Raw genomic sequence first — 10,892 nt, forward strand, 5'->3', positions numbered from 1 at the left:
AGAGGAGAAGAGGGAATATCCACCACCCTGCAGGGGCGAAGCGGCGCGGCTCGATGCCCCGGTATTGTCGTCCTTGCTAGTATTAGCTTGTCCTAGGAGACGGTTAACAAAAGGATTCGAAACAAAAACGACGAGTCGTCTCTTTTGTTTTCCGCAAGTCCCGTCCTGTCGCGCCACCGGCTGTCAGGACTTATTAACTAAATTTGAAGACTAAAGAATGGAATACATTCTTTTTTTTTTTTTTTTTTAGGAAAGATCCTTTACTGAGATTTCCATTTTATTTATTTCCTCACAGCTTCGATTCTTCTCTTTCGTCGACGGTACAAATTGTCGTTGAATATTCAATCCTTCTTAAATTAGTACAGATATTTTGTAAGGGTGAAAGTAGAAAAAGAAAGTAGAAAATTTGAAGGATTCATCGAGTCAATCAGAGAGAGGGAAAAGGGAAAACCTGACCATCAAGCAATACGAAGGGTCATTGCCATTTCTACGCACCGTTCAACGCCATTGTGCAGCGGAAGTAGCTATTTTTCTATTTGACAGGCTCGTCAAGCTCTCAGCGCTAAGACTCCCTGTGTAATGAATCGGCAACCGCGATGATGAGCAGAGGCAACTTGTCTTATCAATCGACGTCCCTAATTAGTCGGACCCTTGCATTCCCCACCCATAAAAATGAAAAATTCAACGAGTACCAGACTACGATGACATTTGCGAGAAATAGGTTATGACTTAAATCGATCGGTAGGTTTTTTTCCCTTCTTCTTTTCGTGTTGTTTCACTGCAGACGCGATTAGTACAACCATCGCGGTTCATCAAGTCCTCCTGCTCTATTTAAGCAGTCCAAAAACCATAAGTGAAGGCAATTTGTTTAATATTCAGGTTGACCCCAAAAGGTCGGAGGCGAGCGTTACGAGGCTGTAATTATCACTCGGACAAGCTGACCGCCCGGGTCGATCGGTCCGGTACGTTTCCGGTAACTAATATTCAGTCAATCTCCGGGGTTGATTACAGTCAGTAATAGGCAGGCGGACAGACAGTTTCCTCTGGTAAAAGAGCAGCGAGCCAAGTGGCGGATGAGTGAAAAGCCTGCAGGTCGCGATGCTGATGAAATTGGCGATGGTGTCCGAGTTGTCAGAGACATGTCAGCGTGTTCGATGCCAGCTGGTAAGTCGAACTCGTCGCCAGTCAGCAAGTTCGCGTGACTCTCCGTTCATCGCGGTGCTCTTTTTTCCCATAAATAGTATCCAAGGTGAGTTGTTATGCAGTTTTCGACCAAATGGATTGAAAAGTTACACGAGGTATAGATTTTCGCTTTGACGCTACTTCAACTGGGTCATGTTTACCCCCAACGACGGTCGCCTATATGTATGTAAATACCTTATACAGCTATCCAAATATATGCATAGGTGGAAAGCAGGCAATGGTTAGTAGGCCGACTGCGGTGGTGAAATTTTCCCGTTTATAACATCTTGTTATGGCTGGTGTTCAGGGTCCGTTGAGTTTTAATGCCACGTCTCTGACAACCGTGTTATTACAAGGTGGTCAAATATTTTCCCAACCCTTTAAGTACAGCCGTTTCAATCGCGACTCCGCTGCGACAACGTCGAAAACCCTGACGGACTACACGAGTCGTTTCAACGTCGTGGAAAATCTCGGTCAACAGTCTACCCGAGCCTCCCCCACTCGAATTCGTGCCTATATTCCATCTATTCGAGCTATACTGGATCCGAACCGTTGAAAGAGCGCGATACATTTCAATTTATTCAGATACCGGCGGAATATATCAGTGGCAGTTGGGTCTGCATGGATTTGTTCACTTTGCTTTCCACGATGTCAATTAAAACTCCTGCGATGCAACAACGTAATACGTACCGCGCTTATTTCACTTCTGATCGAACCGCGACTTCACCGCTCGCTTCTCCATTATAACTTTCAGCTGTAATACGCCAACGCGTCAGACCCCGAAGTTCACCTGCGAGTAGATACCTGCGACAGGTGAATGTATGTGAATGTTTTATGCCACTCGTTGACAGACACGCAGAGCTCGACGCACACCCTGCCCGAAGGGGTGAACCAAGGGCCAAGCGGCGATACTAATTGCAACTTTTAATTAAACCACTAATTGGATGACGTACCAATGCCTCCTCACGGCCGTAATTCCCTCGTAACGAATTACAGATTACAATATTTGTTCCCCGCGCGTGGGTGATCAACATCGCTTGTACCGTTCATCTTCACGCTGTAAAGCTTTTCGCATAAAACGGCCATGAACGACCACCGGCACCGGCTTACGCTGTACGGGAATTTTCTGGGCCAGATGCGGGACGCGCTGTCCGGCCGGCATGATGCGATCGCCACTTCGTACATTTGTCGTTGATTCTAATCGACGCTTTTCCGCCAATGGTTCCCCGTCGCGTCCTTCCGCTGCACACGGTTTCGTTTCCGTTTATCGTTTGTCATTCCGCGGTCGGTCAGCGATCGCTGTGCAAATCGAGCCAAGGTACGTTCGTTGCTGAGGCTCGTAAAAAAACAACGATAACGTAACGAGGCTGTTCGAAAAATCAAATTGCCTCGAACGATTACTCGGTGAATTTAGCAATTTATTTCAACCTTTGACACTTGATTTTGAAAATGATTTTGCCGATATGTACGGAGAAAATAATCGAACTCTTAGTCACGTGCTGCATGATGAATCGGCAATCGCGTTTTCATTATTCTTTGCGGTACGATGTTGAGCTGACATTTTTGCAATCTAATATCAACCGTGTTGAATAAAGATTGAGAGAAGAATGTTTACCATATATCTTTATCTGGTGAGTGTATCTTGAATAACGGAACAAGAAATTGAACGGAAACCTAATCGTAAGAAAGCTGCGGGGTCGGTCGAAAAAAAAAATTTGTCGCAGCGAAACCTGCAGAACGTAAAAAGAGAAAGAAAAACCTGCCTTTTTTTTATACCGTCGCGTGACACACGAAATCCCCAACTTCAAGATTGATCGAAATCAGTGTAAATCCCGGAGTGTTTCACAGCTTATTATTCACACCGTAGTCGTCCACAATCAGACCGAAGAATGAAAGAAAGAAAATATATTAGTTACAGTCAAATTTTGCCGGGCGAATTAGGTCCCCCAACTTTACCACCGGCATGGCGGATTACTCGGTGACTGTAAAAAGCGATAAACAGTCTACCGGTAAAGACTGATGATACGCAAATAAGAAACGTTGGCATTTTTTTCTCACTCTACGATATGCACAGTGTCTTATAAAGACTCAAAAATTGATTAGCGTTACGAGGACGGTGGAGCGAAACATTAGGTAATACAAGTCATTCCCGGAAATGCCGGGCGAGCAATTCTTATTTACGATACCAGTGGCAAAAGTTATGAGGGAAAAGTTTCTAAGCCTTCGAATTAAAATGCGTTTATGTTACACATATATTTGTTCGATTACAACGACGATTGATTACACGTATCCGTATCGTTAACGATTAAATTATTGGGAATATTGTCCCCCGAAGTCGACGATCCTGACTGTGGATAAAATGAGCCATTTGATTTCCGCGGTTACACCGAAATTCAATTGAATTTCGCGTATGTCTAATGATCACCGAAACGAGCGATCAGGATTCAATTAAACACGCAATAATATTGCTCGTCTCGAATTAAAGCTCCGCCTATTGGCTCGTAACGGTGTCAATTCCCACCGAAACGTGACTCGCAACAACGGCAAGAGAACTGCAGAGGATCGCCGTGTCGTAACACCAAAAACTCGAGGGTGGAATTGGGGAAGTAAAAGTTTTCAAGCCTTAAGGAAACCGCGGAAAATCCCCGCCGATCCACATAAGCACGATCAGCTGCGCGGTACGGATCTCCGATTTGTATTCTCGTCAGCGTTGGGATTTAGCAAAGTTATACTTGCGGTACCGGTCGCTTTGCATTTCCTTCACTGCCTCCGGAATCAGGAACAGCTTATAACGACATACGCATACTTGGGAAAAAGAAACCGTTCGCTCAATTCCTGACAAACAACTTTCGACTCGTAAAACAAGGAAGTAAGACGTGACGAATGCCACGCGGGGTAAACGGATATTTTTCACCGTGCGCGGTTCTGCAACTGTATCGGTTTGCTCCGTCTTTAATGATACGGATAACGGACAAAAGACTAAGGAAACGCTAAAATAATTTTGGGCGGGTTACAGTTTGGACGGTCTAAAATCATACCTGTTATTAGGAGTTTTTTTTTTTTATAAAAAAAATGACAGCACTTGGAAATATTTGAGTTTGAGGGCCTTATTATTCAGAGTTTGAAGAATATTATAGAATGTTTTCATTGAAATTAATAACAAAATGGCAGCATGGCGGATGTAAGTAACGAACGACTCCGAACTCAAAGGCTTTTGCGGTAGCGCATCTGACATCACTGTCCATCTTGTAACAGATGGAAAATTTTTTTTAAGTCAAGAACACCTTTTTGCATTAGAGTTCGTAGTCTAAATGATAAAAAAAAAACAAAGAATTTCAAATACATACGATTATGAACAGAAAAATGTTGGGATTGAAATTTGGGTTTTAAAGATTGTGTCAAAATTTCAAGTCGATTGGATAAAAATTAACCGAAGAATCTGCGCTACCGGATTAGAAACGTGGTCGTTCGCTACTTATATGCGCTATACCGCCATTGTGTTATTAATTTCAATGAAAAAGTTCTAAAACGTTCTTCAAACTATGAATAATAAAGCCCTCAAACTTCAATTGCTCAAAACATTTTCATTTGCTTGAAAAAAAAAAAAAATCTCCAAAAATTAGGTATGATTTTAGACCTTCCAAACCGTACCCTCCCTTAACACGTGGAATATATTTGACAAATATTGAAGCGATGAAAGAAATGCGAACGGAAGTGAAAGTGACGCGTCCGCAACTCCGTCCGAGGCCCGAAACTCTGCACTGCAGAAAAGCTCTCGTTCGTAAAAAGGTATCTCTCTCGCCGAGGTATGAAGACGGCGTGTAACACGTTACACGCGTGTTATAAACGGAGCATCATCAATCGTCGCGGTCTCTGCGGTTCCGCAGGCGTTCGGGAGAGTCGAAGACGTCTCAAAATCGACTACAATTCCTTCCCCCAGACACCATACGTCACCGTCGCCTTCCAAGAGCTCAAAACTTTTCCTCACCCTTCGATCACGCCGCGAGGCTTTGGAAAAGCCCGGAAACGTTGACCCGAAAAACGACCTTGTCAACGCCTCGAAAAAAGCCCGACTGGTCCAGATATCCCTGATCCGGGCGTTAGTCGAAGACATCGGAGAACTAGGAGGGCGAAAGGCGAAAGATAAAATGGAAAATCCCCGCTCGTTGAGTAAAATATTTATATCCCCGTGCGGCCTAGTTGTTTCTGTCCATTGACGCGATGCGTTACCATAACGAACGTGACCGGCGTAAGCGATGACCGTTGGAGGAATCCTGGTACGTGTCGCTCCCCCTTTTTCCCGACGGCGATCAAGACCGAGAAAATACACTTTCAACCTTTGGCGATGATGAATAGCGACATCGCAAAAAATCACTGAGAGCACGTGTCATCTGAAATGTTCGATCGTTGCACGCGACGGGACTGGGAGGGGAATATTGAGGGATTCTGAACCTTGCGAAGCCGATTTTTCCCATTTGAATGTCATACTTCGCGCAAGTTGGATGAAAAGAAAATCGATCGTAAGGGATCTAAATTACATAGCTAAAAATCTGAAGTTATATGTATAAAATTACTACAATCGATTCATAGATATAGTCTCATATCACCGTGAATTGAATCTATAAGCACAGCTTTTCACACATACACAGTGGCATTCAAATAATTCGAAGATCGCAGTGAGTTTCAGCAACAATAGATTCTTTCGCAAGTACAATTTCACCCCCCGATCAGGCCAACGGTAGCAAATTTTCCATTCGAAAATTGACAATCGTGAATGTTCTTTAGCCTCTGTTTATCGCTGAATAAAGGTGAAATAGACGTCAGGTGGTGCACGAGGTAGGTATAGATTTAGCTGTAAAACGGCGAGCAGGCTTGCCGCACGACCTATATACACCGTATAATAGGATGAGGAAAATTTTACGGTGGAGAAAATTATACTAGCAGGCAAAGGTATAAAAATGTTTGTCCGTACGTATGCATGTATAAAATAAATGGCTCTGCGGTTTTACGCGATGGAATTGCGCATGCTGTCTTACGACTTCGTTAAGCCTTTCACACTAGCATAGTTAGCTGTTCGCTCCTGCGGAGATGAAAACTTACTTCCGTCAGTCCGTCTACAACTCCATAGCTTCGGGTGCCTGGTAATTCCGACTTGATGATCAGGAAGATAATTTATCGTTAAAAATGTGCTGGAAAGAGCTGTGAAACGGGCCACAAAATCTCGTTGAAATCAGATGCTGCGATATTTTTATTTCTACCGACCGACAAGATTCGCTGTGCAAAAGCTAAAATACCTCGGTATCTACAGCTGGCTGAAGGTTTTTTAAGGCATCTTAAGGATTGACGAGGAAAGAAACGCCTAGCGTCTGGTCGGGTGTACGTAAGCTGGGGATACACTCGTGGATATTCTGCAGCTGTATCTTTATGTATTCCGTAAACGCATATACAAGGATCGGCCGGGTTATCCAATAAGAAAAACGACTAATCCCTGTGTATTCGAGGGTGGGAAATTGCAGCTACAACTTCGGTAAAATACAAAGTCTATAAATGCTGTATACGTACATATATGTACACATAGTCATAATACGTACATAATACAAGGGTGTGATGTTTTACGGTGGAACAAATCGTGGAAAATTGCGGTTGCCGTTTGCCGGGGAGGAAGGGGCAGGAGGGGGGATTGAAAGGCGCTAAAGAATTGGATTTTATTGACGAGTTTCGCGCGGCGGAGAAATACCTTATACACCACAAATAACATTCTGGCAGAAAACTTGTTACAGCCAGAGTCTTTTACGAACCTTGTTTGTACATACGTACTGTATACGCGGATAAGTGTAAAGCCATATCGATTGATTTGGAAAAGCTCGGAGCGTGACGTTTGCCTGCCATTTTCCTGAATGCCCGACGATGTCGGAGAAAGGTGGGGAAGGAAGAAAGAAAGGAAGGAAGGAAGGAAGGACTGAACAAGTGGTGAGAACCTCGGCTGGTCTGACGCCGCGTCAAATCAACTTCGACGCGTTCTTTCAAGGAGAGTTAGTTCCCCGTCCGTTTTGTTTGTTGCCAGAAAGCTGTCATTACCTGCCACTGCCGAAGGATACGCGACACGTCTACCTTGCCGCGACTAAGGGAAGCGTTTAAGGACGAAGCACGGACTTCCACCCTGCAATTATTCCACGGCCATGAAGGCAATCATGCGTCCGCGTTCGCGGCGTGTCGGCTTGTACGCAATATGTTTTTTCACAAAACGTGCGTCAAACCTGCCGAGTACCCCGAATGACTGACATTCACCGGCGTCGATAACCTCCCTAAATTACCCCGTATTTTTAAGCTCGTTTATTTTCCACCCCGCGCCGACTAATTTCATCCAACTTTACGGAACGTAGCTTTAATATATTATACGTATAATGATGATAAGGGTATACGTAAAATCGATCATGCGTGACGAATAGCGTCCTTCTTATTACCCCAGTCATGGGATGCCGTATATCCGTATGTCCTCAGGAAAAGTTTTTCATCCGCTCGTCATATTTACCGCGATATTGATGGACATTCCGTCCGACGATAATCGAAACTATTTACCAAGTCGATACGATTTTCCCTCCATGACGAATAACCAACCTTGTTTTGCGAATGTAACAAGTATTTTTGCGTATGAATGTACGTACGATCCCCCGTATAAAAATAATAAAGTGGAATCCCGTTGGAATACCTGATTGGAGGTAAAGTACTCGTGAAATATGGACGAAAATCAGGGAATGACACGCAATATCTACGCGGTTGTATGCGTGCCGAGAGAGAGAAAGAGAGAGCGAGATAGCCATTGTTTTCGGGAGAAGCGGTTTTAAAAATTGATTGTCGACCCGACCCGCCGCAACGTTATTGTGTATCCAGTGCAGGCGCACAGATGCATGCATATGCGGCAAACAGAGGCGATGGATAGTTTGACCACCTTTTTCCCCGTGAATACTTTCGCGGTATTGTCATTTTATTTTTTACATTTTTTATTTTCTATTGTTTTATATTATATATCTCGCGTGGTTCCATTGTTATCGTCTTTCCTCTAATAATATGCTCTTGACTCGATCGTCGAGTACAAAAATTGACGGTAAAATTTACGAACGATAGCTTCTGCGCAGAATAAAAAATGTCAAGAGAAGGGGAAAAAAAAAAATTAACCAAAGTTGCTTTCGACGAATATGACGGACAGTAAGCCGCAGGTATATCAATGCGGAGCGAAAAAAAATTTACGCAACAATTCAGGACTCGTTTTATCTTCACGGGGTATGAAATTTAGTCCCGAATCTTACATCATCTTCAACACTTTTGCAACGTGGGGCTGCGGGATGGGTTATATAGGAGCGATCACAGCCCGACAAACAGTGTACAAGCCACTTTGTCAGGCCCGCCACCGGCTCCGTAGCCCTCGTCTATAGTCGAGCCGGTACAGTGGGTCTCTAGGTGAAGATTTAAGGTGCGTGTGTGTGTGTGTGTGCTTTTCTCTCTCCTACGCTTGCAGTAAAGCTAGCTAAAAGGAAATACTCCTCCGCTATCTCGCTCCTCTAAAAAGCCTGTACCAACAAGAATCCTCTCCTTCCCTCCTCCGTGCGGCATATTACAAGAGTATATAAGGTAGGTAGGTATGTTATAGAATATGTACATCGCGAGTACGGACGGATCGTACAGCTGTGCACACTTATTAAACGTATGACGAGGAGATTCGTTTTCGAGGGAAACGCAGAGATGCGTATGTGTGTATTAATGCGTGTATTATTAGCGGTTTGCGGGAATGCGGACGCCCACCTTGAGGGCTATAGGTACAAACGAACACGCGCACTTCAAGTTTATAAAGGGAGGGGTAATACCTGTGCCAGGATTACACGCGACATGGACTCCTCTCATCTCCTCTCACCCACCTTCGTATGCCTCCATTCCTTTCCTTCCCTTCCCTTCCCCTTTGAAGGTTTTAGCGGCATCCTGATTTTCAGTTAGGCTCGAGCGCCGAGCCTTTATGCGATAGGGGAGAGAGACCCTAACCAGGAGCCAAGAGCAGTTATCTAAGATTTAAACTTGAAGCGAAATGAAAATGGAGACCATTCCCGGAGGTATCCGGCTCTCTTTGCTCTTTGCACTCCCGAATATGCAAATGATAGGTTCGCTTCCGTCCGTCCTTCTCTGATATTCGCGCTTTTATAATTCACTCTACTTTATACCGCCCTCTCGACTCGTTCGTCCCTTTTTACTTTTATCGCTTATTCATTTCCTCGGTTGTATTATTGCCATTATTAATATTATTACCCTCGAGCTACGATTTCTTTATTATTTTTTTTTTTTTTTTATTATTTTTTTTTTTATTTTTTTTTTACTACCGCTATAAATTCTATGGATTACAATTTTTTATTTTTTCATTCTTTCTCAGTTCCTACTTTCTGCCTGTATTTCAATTCCCTCATTCTTCGTTCGTGCACTTTGTGAGCTGCCACTGAATTCGGAAGCGCTACCAGGACATTACGTGATTTCTTTCCATTCCTTCGAGTCACTCCGCGTCCGGCGTCCGCGAGGTAATGTAAATTGTTAACCGAACAAGGGACGACACGTTATAACCAGAATAGAGAGTGAGTCCCATTTCTTTTACGTCCTAACGCGTCACACGATGAAGGCATCGACGTGCGATACTCGCATCCGTTTTTACAACGATATGGAAACCGTATTACTATCGGTGGGAAGTATACCGTTGTAAGGGGGATGAAATAGCAGGTAGAGATCGATGTGAATTCTTACTTCGCCACAGTAGAAATACGTATGTTTCAATTCATACGCTCTAGTGATTGGAAAAAAAAAATACAAGTTTCGTATACAACGACGTTTGTCGAACACAATGCACGTATGAGATATAGGTAGATAATTTTCTGTAAGAAGTGCATTCTGAACCTGCACTTTCATCAAAAATACCACCTGTAAGTATAAATGTAACGTACGCATAGTTAACCAAAAAATAGACACTCGAGGGAAGATAAAAAAATGACTCGATCATCCCAAAAAATTATCCTGACCTCGAGCGTGTAATTTTCACGTTGTGAAACTCCCGAAAAGATTCTACCTGTATAATATTCGTTTAATTATTCTTCCGGCCCGCTAAAGATTTTTCTTCATATGCTTTCAAGTAAACTCATACAGCTTATCGTGTCATTTCGTAAGAAATCCAGGATAATTGAGAGAATTTTTTTACTACGTTATCACGAGGAGAGAAAAGTTGAAAAATTGATTTCACTGCCCGTCCCAAAAGGCAAAAGCTGCGCTTCACCCCTCGACGTTTTTCTGTCCTAAAGTCTAGACTGGTTTAATCGACCGGGTATAAAATTCGTTCAATTAATTACCCAAGAACGATGAATTCAGGCGAATTCCGATGTGTCCGAGCGGAGGCGGCGGCGGCGAGAAATCCGAAAAAAAATCCGCTATCCAAACGCCTGCACCGTGTTAAAATTGATTGCTTCCCGGTACTCGAGGGTAGGAACGCGTAGATTTCACCTGCGCCCCCTGTTACAGGGTACAGGGTACATCTATCGGCGATTTCGACGGATTCTGGAGTTTCCACGGCTCGCACCACAGTTTCTAGTATCCGCGGAGCCTTGGCGCCGGGCGTCGCGGCGCTGAAGTCCAAAGCGGGGGAGGCGCACCCCTTCGCATATATAGATGTTCAACGGGGTTGATAA

The 10,892-nt window shown here is 43.8% G+C and overlaps 1 protein-coding gene across 3 annotated transcripts in view; it reads right to left on the reverse strand.

Moving 5' to 3' along the window:
• Positions 1–10,892, reverse strand: part of LOC107218940 (kin of IRRE-like protein 1) — a 139,614-nt gene that overhangs the window by 114,752 nt on the left and 13,970 nt on the right. The gene's annotated exons all lie outside the window — the stretch shown is intronic.

Source organism: Neodiprion lecontei, chromosome 6 (assembly GCF_021901455.1).
Source record: "Neodiprion lecontei isolate iyNeoLeco1 chromosome 6, iyNeoLeco1.1, whole genome shotgun sequence".
In the NCBI taxonomy this organism is placed as follows: Eukaryota; Metazoa; Arthropoda; class Insecta; order Hymenoptera; family Diprionidae; genus Neodiprion; species Neodiprion lecontei.